The sequence below is a fragment of the Bos indicus genome, chromosome 3 (assembly GCF_029378745.1).
Source record: "Bos indicus isolate NIAB-ARS_2022 breed Sahiwal x Tharparkar chromosome 3, NIAB-ARS_B.indTharparkar_mat_pri_1.0, whole genome shotgun sequence".
Lineage (NCBI taxonomy): Eukaryota > Metazoa > Chordata > Mammalia > Artiodactyla > Bovidae > Bos > Bos indicus.
Window position 1 is genome coordinate 14134624 of NC_091762.1, and position 9756 is coordinate 14144379.

Here is a 9756-nt window from a genome sequence, read left to right on the forward strand (position 1 = left end):
ATTGCGGTAATATGATTGACATACAGTTTTTAAAAACACCCACTTAAAAGTGTTCGATGGGGTTCTTTTACATTTTTATGGTGGTAAAATATGAATTTTATCATTTTAACCATGTTTAAGTGTACAGTTCAATGGGCATAAAGTACATTCATATTGTTCAACCATCGTCACCAGCCACTTCCGTAAGTTTTTCATATCCCAAACTGAAACTGTACCCATGTAGCTATAACTCCTCATTCCTCCTCCCCAGCCCCTCTAATTCTACTTTCAGCTTCCATGAATTTGATTCAGTACTTCATATAAGTGGAATCATACATTATTTGTCCTTACAATATGTATCTGGCTTGTTCACTTTGTTCAACGTCTTAGTTTGATGCTGTTTTGGTTTTTTTTTTGGGGGGGTTATTTATTTTTGTTTTGTTTTGGCGTGCCATGGGGCTTGTGGCATCTTAGTTCCCTGACCAGGAATTGAGCCCAGGCCATTGACCTGGGCTGTGAAAGCTCTGAATCCTAACCACTAGGACTTTCCCAGGGAAGTTCCCCAAGTTTGATTAGTTTTGACAAATGTGTCATCTGCCAAAAACTTTTTTTAAAAAACATTTTCCTCTCTCCAAAACTTCCCTTGTGCTCCTTTGCAGATAATGTTCCATCCGCTACTCCATCCTCACTCCCCAAAGCCAGCCCTATGAAATCTCTAATCTGCTGTCACTGTAGATTTTTTGTTCTAGAATTTCATAGAAATGGACCTCAGTTCAGTTCAGTTCAGTTTCTCAGTTGTGTCCGACTCTTTGCGACCCCACGAATCACACCATGCCAGGCCTCCCTGTCCATCACCAACTCCCGGAGTTCACTCAGACTCACGTCCATTGAGTCAGTGATGCCATCCAGCCATCTCATCCTCTGTCGTCCCCTTCTCCTCCTGCCCCCAATCCCACCCAGCATCAGAGTCTTTTCCAATGAGTCAACTCTTCGCATGAGGTGGCCAAAGTACTGGAGTTTCAGCTTTAGCATCATTCCTTCCAAAGAAATCCCAGGACTGATCTCCTTCAGAATGGACTGGTTGGGTCTCCTTGCAGTCCAAGGGACTCTCAAGAGTCTTCTCCAACACCACAGTTCAAAAGCATCAGTTCTTCGGCGCTCAGCCTTCTTCACAGTCCAACTCTCACATCCATACATGACCACAGGAAAAACCATAGCCTTGATTAGACGAACCTTTGTTGGCAAAGTAATGTCTCTGCTTTTCAATATGCTATCTAGGTTATACAATATGTATTCATTCATGTCTATCTTCTTTCATTTACCATAAATCTTTTGTTCCTTACTTACCACTGAGTGATATTCCATTGTACAGATATATCACAATTTGTGTCTACACCAGTTGATAGGCATTGAGTTTTTTTCCAGTTTTAGGCTATTATGAATAAAGCTACTATGAACAATCATACACAAGTCTTGTGTGAACATGTTTTCATTTATTTCTGTAACTATTTAGAAGTGGTATTGCTGGGTTATAACAAGTATGAATTCTTCATGTATTCTGGTTTCAAGCCATTTGTCAAAAATATGTATTGAGAATATTCTCTATCAGAGAGAAAAGCTAGTGTTGTTTTGTTTGGTGTGATGGGAGGTGAAGGGAAGGCTCAGATTGGAGAGTGCTGCTCACTTTGGGGAAAGAAGGCAAGGTTGGATGTTGCTTCTCCTGACTCCAGAGTTACCAAAAGTCTCCAGCAGGGGACAGCAGAAACCAGAGGACAGATCCTGGTCCGGAGGCCAAAGACCATAGAGTGGCAGTATGTCTGAGGCCAGAGGGGCTTTGAAGGTCATTTGATGGATCACTTTCATGAGGCAAATGGGGAGACAGAGGGCTAGATAGAGAGGAAGAATGTGGGCTCCTCCCTCCTTCACCTGGCTCACTTGTGAGGTGACCCAAGGATGAAAGAGCAGATAACCAAGGAGGGTCTTGGAATGCAGGAATGGAAAAACCAGACCCTTATCATCCTTCCCTCCCCTGCTGCTGCTGCTGCTAAGTCACTTCAGTCGTGTCTGACTCTGTGCGACCTCACAGACGGCAGCCCACCAGGCTCCCCCGTCCCTGGGATTCTCCAGGCAAGACTACTGGAGTGGGGTGCCATTGCCTTCTCCATCCCTCCCCTATGTTGTAACTATTAATGGAACAATATAACCTGTCTCCTCTCCTACCCTATAGGGAGGAGGTATTTGCCTTACTCTCCCCCCACCCAGTACACGTGCCTCATCCAATCAGCAAATGACACGCAAGACCCCACTCCTTGTACCCTGGGTATAAAAGTGGATTAAGGATCCCCATTCAATGTCCGTTCTCCCTTGAGCTGGCCCGCTGTTCTAACAGCGTCTCCCACTCTAATAAACTGTATTTCCCTCTCATTCTGTCTCATGTCTGGAAAATTCTCTTCCAACGTGCACCTGGACCCCGACAACTTGTTCTCATCTTTTCACGTTCAGCTCGACTGTCCTTTCTCTGGGAGCCTTTCCAGCTTCTCCCCATCTCACTCCTCTATATGAAAGCTTAACTTGCCTCTCTTTTGCTAAACTCTTAGTTCTTCAAGTACTGGGGCCAGGTTGATATCATCTTTGGGATCTCAGGGCCTGGTACAAAGTAAGTAAATACTCAATAAAATTTAGAGTGAATGGCTGCCACCCTGTGCAAAGATCTTCCAAGTCTCTGCACCAACTCTGCCTCCTGGGCCCAGCGAGAAGGATGGAAGTTCCCCTGTTGCCTCCCTGGAAGGTACAAGGGAGTCTAAGGTCCTCATTTACCCTTTTGTTCAACAGCACCGGTTTTGTGTTTTCCTGTTGTTGGGCTGCATCCCACAGGCCTGCAAGCCCTGTAATTTCCCAGCCTCAAGATCAAAGAAAGAGCCCAGAGTTATTGATAAAGACATCAGTGGTTTAACAGATGGGGGATCTTACACATCTGAAGCAAAGTCTTGGAGCCACTGGGGAGGTGGGGGTGGTTCCAGTTATAGAGGAATTGACGTCAGGCTGGTTCATGGGTTAGCAGGGTAGCCAGCAGAGGGGCTCCCCCTTTTGATAAACTACCGCAGTGAAGATAGTTCTGACCTAAAGATTAGAACAATCACTAGCTGGGGCCAGGAATGAATACGTAGCCGTTTACTGATTAGGCTCTATGATTAAGAGGGAAGATCAGTCATAGGAGCAGGGTGTAGGTGAAGCAGGGGATGTACAGAGAGCAAGAGAATAGCCAACTTGGGTGGCCTGATACTGGCGCCTAGTGCCCAGAATACAGAGGAAATGACATCGTGGTGATGTTGAAGGCAACTGCTAACTTTTATTAAACCCTACTGATTACTAGGCACACTTAGAAGACCTTTTCATTTAATAACTTATTAAGGGGAGAAAAGTTTCTCCCCTCAGAGAGCTCACATGCTAATCCAGGAGTTAATTATTCCTTCATTCATTCATGAAAAAAGATTTGGTGAGCACCTATTATGCACAGGCATAGGGTCTAGAGATATGAACAAGATAGGCAAAAACCTCTGCCTAAATATGAAAGGGAATAAAATGAAGCTTTCATTCCAGTAGTAATGCCAGCGAAGAGCTGAAAAACAAAATCCATAAAATCATGATGCATCAGAAGACAGTAAGTGTTATTACAAACAATAAAGTAAAACAAAACAGGAAGAGTGATGGGGAGCACTGGGGGTACAGTTTGTTTGGAAAGGTGGTCAGGAAAGTCCTCACTGAAAAGGTAGCCTCCAGGTGAAACCCTAAATGAGGTGAGGGAGGGAGCCACACAGCTTTCTGGGGTAAGGGCATTCCAGACAGGGGAAGAGCATGTGCAAAGGCCCTGGGGCCAGACTAGCTAGGGGACTGGAACCTAGTGAGTAGCAGGGAGCATGCTGGGAGTTGTTGAGGACAGAGGAACCTGGAGGTCAAATCTGCAGGGCCCTGTAGGTTGTAGTTAGGCTGTTGATTTGACAGAGGAAGGACACGATTCAACTCAGACTTTAAAAGAATGACTGTTGTGTTAAAAAAAAGAAAATAGCCTCTGAGGGGCATGGTTGGAAGCAGGAAAACTGGGGAGGAGGCCCCGGCACTGATCCAGGGAGCCGTGTGATGGTATGGATGAGCAGAGGTGCCAAGGAGCGTGTGAGCTCAGAGCACAGCAGCAAGCGCTAACAGAGGGCATGGGTGCCTCTCTCCTCCAGGAGAGGGAGGGACTGGTGAAGCATTCCAGAGGCCTTAAAAGAGTTGGAAGGGCTGGAGAGGGCTCCCTGATCCAGCTTGGAAAGAGGGGCTGAGAGTTGACTCTGGGCTGGTCCCACGGTCACTGGACATACAACTCACCTCAGGCCACTCCCTGTCTCAGCCACAGCCACACCAAAGTGCTCCAGGACACAGACAGGGAAGCAAGGGGCCTGCGGTTCTGCCCCAAACACAGCCCATGGGAGCAGAAGGGTCCCTGAGAGCCTCTCGGGAAAACCCGAAAGGAGAAAATACAGCAGGCTCTAGCTGCTGTCCCTGCCTCTCCAACCAGGCTCGTCGTAAACGGTTGGCAGCGATGCTGATGACAGCGGTTAGGACGACCCACTCATAGGGCGTGTGCCCAGCTGACCCTTTCCTTCTCCTTTCTGGATGTTAGTGGAGGGGAGGCTGAAATACAAGCTGTGGCACACACACCCCACCCATTGCCTGCCTTCCGGCCTGAACTTCCCTCCTTATTTCAGGCTCCCATGTTCCTCCCTGGGTAGTCTCTGACTTGAATCTGCCCGAAAGTCCCCACCCCTATACTCCTCCTCCCAGCCCTGCCTACGGCCTGCCCACCAGGCTGCCTGGCACTCAAGCTCCGTCCCTCACTCCCTCCACTCTAGCTGTAATCACAGCTCAGCCCAGACTGCCCCCCCCTCCTGTGAATAATTGGGGCTGATTTAGGGGCTATCAGGGGAGAGAGGGGGGGCTAATGGAGTTCGTGGGGGGCCGCCCTGGTGATGAGGGGAAGGTTGAGAGGCAATTAGCAGGGCTGACAGCCTCGGGAATCACCTAACGTGCACGCCTGCCCGCAATAAGGGCTAGTGGAGGGGTGGGGGCGGGGGCCTGCTCCACCCCCACATCCAGGGGTGGACTTGGACTTGAGAAGGGAGCCGGGCCCTCCATCAGCAGGAGGGTGGAGGACAGACAGCAGAAGGGACTTCCAGCAAAACAAGAGCAAGGGAGGTGGGGGCACTATGGGGAGGGAGGGAGGCTGATGGGATGAGCCAGGAGTTCCTGGTCCTCCATTGCCCCCCACTTCCCAACACACACACACACACAGGGCCCAGGCTGAATCCTATCCGTCGCTGGGGACCAGCTCCTGATTAATACCAACATTAGCCCTGAACACTCTCCCCTCCTGGCCCCCCTGTCATTAATTACCTCCTCTCCCGGCCCAGCACAAGGGAAGCCAGCTCCTTCGGGGGAAAAAGAACAGAGTCTGACCCCTGCCCAAGAAGTCATTCCTGCCCGCTCATCCCTGCTGCTGGAGGAAGAGAGGAGTCCAGAGGGAGGGACGTAAGGAAGGGAGGGAGACTGTGCCCCTCGTCCCCAGCACCCCCACAGCGTCCTCTCATCCTGGGAGTCTAGGCTTCGTCCCCACCTCTGCAGCTGGCCGGCCAGGAGCCGAAAGACCTCTGGCTGGAAGACAGGCCCCGTGGACGAAGTGGACAGTCAGATCCCCGAGCTCCCTGCCCAGCTATATCCCTGGTGTTTCCAAGTCAGGAGCAAGACTCTGCACAGATGTGGGCAGAGAGCCCAGCTGACACAAGCTTTCACACAGGGACGGCCACATACAAACACAACCCCTGACACACTGGGGCCAAAGTCACACTGGGTGGGAAGGGGGCCACACACTCTGCTGGGGGACTGCCCACCACCACACCCAGCATCACACCAGGAGCGCTCAGTCAGCTGCGTGGAGAGGGGCATGTAACGTGTCCAGAACATTCGAGTGTCAACGGAGGAGGCTTTGCCTCAGATGAAAGTGTATGAGCCTCAGGAGAAGGGATGCCAGTCTTCTCCTCCCTCCCTCCCTCTCTCTCTCTTACACACGTACGCGCACACACACACACACACACCTTAAAGCAAAGGGTAGTGAGCTGAAACCAAGCCCGCATCTACCCCAGCTGTCCAGCCCAGGGCACCAAACCTAACTCCCCTCTCAGCCCTTGCCCCCCAAACTGTGTCTTTGAGTGTCTTCCTTTGAGAAACCCCAGGCAGCCCAGTTCCCACTCAAGGATAAGGGGTGTGGTGGCTTCATGAGATTTTTTTCTGAGCCCCTCCCAACACCCCCGTGAGCCCCGTTATAAGACCAAGTGAGCCTGGAGACTCAACAATCGATATCCCTCAAAGATGAAGATGCTAATAACTTTATCCCTTCTTGTCCTCCAACTCCCACCTACATTAGCTCTGACCACAGGCCCCAGGCAGCTGGGACCTGCAGTGGGCAGGCCTGGAGCTGAGTAACCCCTTCAGATCCAGGTGGGAAGCAGGAGGGCAGACCACAGAAAGGACTTCCTGACACTCAGGATCAGGAGGCCACAGGGATAACAGATAGAAAGCCTCAGAAGCATGTTTCCCACCCCTGGTTGTATACACTGGAGACTCGACTCAGAGTCTGGGAGGATTCATGGCCTCAGAAGCACCCTACAGAGGTGCCAAGGTCTGAGTAATCCCTGAGGGCTGCCCAGAGGAGGTGAGCCAGGAGGGGAGTTCCCACTTGGGAGTTGATGGAGTGGTGAATGGGGGCTGCTCTGGCCCTGCTCTCCCTGCATACTTGGCGCTCATCATTCACCAGGGCTGGAGACCCACAGCCCATGGAGTTTCGGGGGAAGAGATAAGCCCCTTCCTCCCTCACACACTTCACAGCCAGGCTGGATCTCTCTTTAAAGCTGCTGCAGCTGGAGGGGGTAGTTGGGATCAAGGGACAAGAGCTCCTTTTTGGTGAGCACTATCCCCCCAAAAGGCTCCCCAGGTGGTGCCAGTGGTAAAGAACCCACCTGCCAATGTAGGAGACATAAGAGATGCAGGTTCAAGCCTTGGGTCAGGAAGGTCCCCTGGAGAAGGAAATGGCAACCCCCTTCAGTATTCTTGCCTGGAGAATCCCATGGACAGAGAAGCCTGGCGGGCTACAGTCCATAGGGTGGCAAAGAGTCAGACACCACTGAGCGACTGAGCACTCACACACGCACATCCCCCCAAAACATTCTTCCTGCCAGCCTGGCCTATCACACCCCAAAGACCAGGGCCAGGCCTGGGACTGGGGGTGCTCAAAACCTGTCACAGGAAAGAGAGAAGGAGGTGGGAAAGGAGGAAGAAGGGTGGGAAAGGGAAGAATGAAAACGGCAAACATTCACACAGCACCTACCACCCACCGGTTAGGCCCCATTGGAAGAGGTTTACTCATGAGACTTGTTTGAACCTCGTAATGAGCCTAGGAGATTGGTGCTGTTATCATCTGCATTTTGTAGAGGAGGACGCTAAGACACAGAAAGACTGAGTAAATTACTCAGCATCACCCAGCTGGTAGGTGCAGAACCCGGCATTCTGGCAGCAGAGTCTAGAGCTTAACCTTCGGGGAACCAAGCCCTGGAAAAAGAGGAAGGGACCCAGCTGAGTGGAAGGGGAGCTGAAGAGTCCCTTAGTCCAAGGCACGACTAGAGGCAGGGCTCAGAATAAAACACACTGCCCCGGGACCCTGGCCCCAATCTGGCGCTCTCTAGCTTTTTTCTGTCTGTCCCGTGCGTGCACCTCTTGTTTCTTTGCGTGGCCCCAGGCTGCTTCTCTGTCTCCTTGGCCCTCTTTGCCCCTGTGAGCTCCACCAGCATCTCTGGCCCCGTCTTATCTCTGTCTCTCCCGGCTCCACGTCTCTTTTCTCCCCACTGCCCTAGAGCCGAAGCTGCTCAAACTTTCCATCTTAGCACTAGAGTCCATCAGAGCTGGGGTGGGAGTCAGAGGACAGAGAGAAACGGTTGGGAGGTGACTGATGCTTAGAGCCACGGAGTCACCTCACTCCTCCCGGAGGGGAGGCTGAACTGCCTGGTGGTTCAGCCTGGTTAGACCGAAAGTTGGTCTTTCTGAGTCCTGGCTCCTCCTGGGACTGTCAGCCTTTCTCTCATCAAGCAGGTCACTTTAGGAATTGGGCAGGACAGGCTTTCTCCAGCTGGTACTTAGAGAGTCCTTGGCCTATGGAGTCCGGAATTTTCTCTAGGATCTCTCTTCAACTTGGGGGCTCCAGAGGACCCAGGACAGGACGTTCTCTACCCAGGCTGCCCCAGCACTCTGCCTGCACTGTTCCTGGAAACCTAAACAGATGCTCTGCTCTCCTGTCGGGAACCTTGCCCCCGAGGGAGCAGGCAGGAAGGAGGCAGAGGCTGGTTGGGAAAGCTGGGAGTCTTGGACCCCTGGGTTCTGTAGAGAGCCCATCCCCCCGCTGGGGGTGCCTGGGGAGCCACGCTGGCTGCTGCACCTCTCGATGGAGGATTTGGCAGAAGCCTCCTTAGAGAAGGGAGTTCTGGGTTCTTTCCTCCATGCTGGGTCTTCTTGTAGGACCCACCAGCTCATCTGATCCTTTGATTCCCAACCGAGACAGCTCTCCCTGAGAAGGAGGCATAGAGCGGGGAACCATGAGAGATGCGGGGGACTCAGATGTCTGATCCCCACAGCCTCAAGTGGCTGTCCCCAGCACAGGTCCCCATGGGGTCCTCAGGGCCCCATTCCACTGATCCCCCTGTAGGTGCTCGTCTCATCTGGTGCTCAGCCCTTGGTGTGTGTGTGGCAGTGGCAGGGGTGGGCAGTTAATGGACTTGGCACGGTCAGGAGGAGATTAACAGGGGACGGGCAAGTGTCATGTCATGGCGGGTGGAGGGGAGCACCATTGAACACAACGGGATCCAGCAGTTGGGGTAGGGGGAGCTGTGTGCCACCCATGTTTGCAGGGACACATGTGACTTTGTGGAGCAGACAGCTGTGCCTGTCAAAGCGCTCATCAGCGAGTCCCTCAGTGAAGGGGCGGGACTAGGCGGGGCTCCCTCCGCACCACCCAGGACAAGGCCGCAGACGCCAACTGCCCAAAGGGACCAGAGAGACTGGCTTCACTGGCTTCAGCACCTGTTCCCAGATCGATAAAAGCTATCCAGTGCCCTCTCCCACACCCTCACAGAAGTTTCCCTTCCTTGTCTTAGCCTTGTTCCCAGAACCCCTCGCCTCACCTGCCCAGCTCTCCCTGCAACACCTCCAGCTGTGGTATTAAAAGCCTCTGATGCTCTTACCCTTGAAAATGCTCCACCTGCCCTGGCAGGTCCCTTCTGCTACCTGACCTCCATCCCCTCTGCTTCAGTGATGCTCAGTGCCAGCCAACCCCAGGCCCCCTACGCCTCTACCGGCAGAGTCTCCAAGGCTGGAAGTGTGTCCTACCTCCCTCCCCGGCCTGGAAGAGAGGCTCAAGGGGCAGAGGAGGTGGGGGAGATGGGAGTGTGGATGAGCCAGAAGGCTTCCCCCCCACAGGAGGCCATGCTATTCTCCAGGACTACCTGATTCCGCCGCTTGTCCCACTTGTGTCTGCTTATGCCACTGATCTGCACCTCTGTCTCTCCACTTGTGTCCACCCAGCTGTATGTCTCTTTCTCCTTCTCTGTATGCACCTTCCCTGCAGTCTCTTGGCCTGTCTCCACATCTACAGGTCTTCTCCCTTTCTTTTTCTGCACGGTCTCTCTCTTCGCACTG